Genomic DNA, 1,577 nt, shown 5'->3' with positions numbered 1-1,577 from the left:
CTAACTGAAATCACTTGCTTGGGCACATTCGGCACATTCCGGCAACAGAAATATTAACCAGTAAGTTGGCAATGGGTGAGTTTAGCTGCATCTTGCCCAGAATGCAAGTTCTTTGGGTAATCCATTTGTTTCATGGTCCTTCAAAAATTTTATACCATTGTTAGAAGAAAGTCTCTGGGACACTATTTGTCCCAGAACACTTCATTCTGATGAAAAGAAAAAGTCCAAATCAAGAAGATTAAAGTAGGGGGCGCCTGGGTGGCTCAGTTGGTTAAGCGACTGCCTTCGGCTCAGGTCATGATCCTGGAGTCCCCGGGATCGAGTCCCACATTGGGCTCCCTGCTCAGCGGGGAGTCTGCTTCTCCCTCTGACCCTCTTCCCTCTCGTGCTCTCTATCTCTCATTCTCTCTCTCTCTCTCTCTCAAATAAATAAATAAATCTTTTTTAAAAAAGATTTAAGTAGGAAAGATTTTTAAATATTTTAAAATAAAGTTTTTGTTGTTTGTTTTTTTTTTAAAGGGAGCTTGGAGTGGGAGTTATAGTGGTGGGAGAAAGTCTAGACACGTAGGTAGATTCTAATTACATTCTCTTTTGGCTAGTTCCAAATTTATAGAATCAAAGCACTATCCCTTTTAAATTTATTTTATTTTATTTTAAAGTTTTTTAAATTTATTTAAGTAATCTCTACACCCACATGGGACTCAAAGTCACGACCCCGAGTTCAAGCGAGGCATATTCTTCTGACTGAGTCAGCCAGGCGCCCCAAAGTATTGTTCTTTTTAAAGATCGATTAGAGAAAATAAACTGAGTCAAAGCACCATTTTGTAAAAATGCTAAAGAAGCATAGAAAGGCTACTAAACAGTCCTGTAAACTGCAAAGGTTTACAGGAGGGAGGACGTCTTGCCCCATCTCTTTGATGACTAGCCATCCTGAGCCAGGAAGCCCTGTTTAGGTCCTCTGATGGCCATATGTGGATGCAGGTCCTTGAGAGTCTAGAGCTAAGAAAGCAGAACCTCAGGCCACATACCCTCCAACCCCTAATCCTTCAGCCCACCCAACAAAAAATGCAGGCCCCAGAGAAATCAGGGTTACTCAGCTAGTGAGTGGCAGAGCTGCGATTCAAGAGTCTAAAGTTCATGTAAATAACCATTTCATTGCTCCTGCAACAGGAACCCATCTTGGAGGGGATTCATTCACTCATATATTTTTCATTCATTCAAAAAATTTTGAGCTTCTTCAAAATGTAAAGATATCACAGTGAATAAAATATCACCCCTGCTCCCAGTGAATGTATCATCCAATAGAGAAATAAACAAATCAACAGTTACAAAGCAGTGTGGTGAGCTCTCTAGGTGGGTCATATGCTCTGAGTACAGGACAGAGGTCATCCAAATCAGCTGTCTAGGGTAGGGGAAGTCTTCATTAAGACACTTGACTCTGAATCCCAAAGGGTGACTAGGAGTCAATCAGAAGAGAGAGGGAACGGTGTTCTAGAAAGGCCTCCAGACATGGGAGAATATGATAAATGCAGAAGACTGAAAAGTCTGGACATGGTTAGAGCATAGGGTGTCTGTGT

Source organism: Eumetopias jubatus, unplaced genomic scaffold, assembly GCF_037043125.1.
Source record: "Eumetopias jubatus isolate StellerSeaLion01/CBP00866 unplaced genomic scaffold, mEumJub1_p1.0 scaffold_4, whole genome shotgun sequence".
Taxonomy (NCBI): domain Eukaryota; kingdom Metazoa; phylum Chordata; class Mammalia; order Carnivora; family Otariidae; genus Eumetopias; species Eumetopias jubatus.
Note: the sequence above shows the minus strand (reverse complement) of the source record.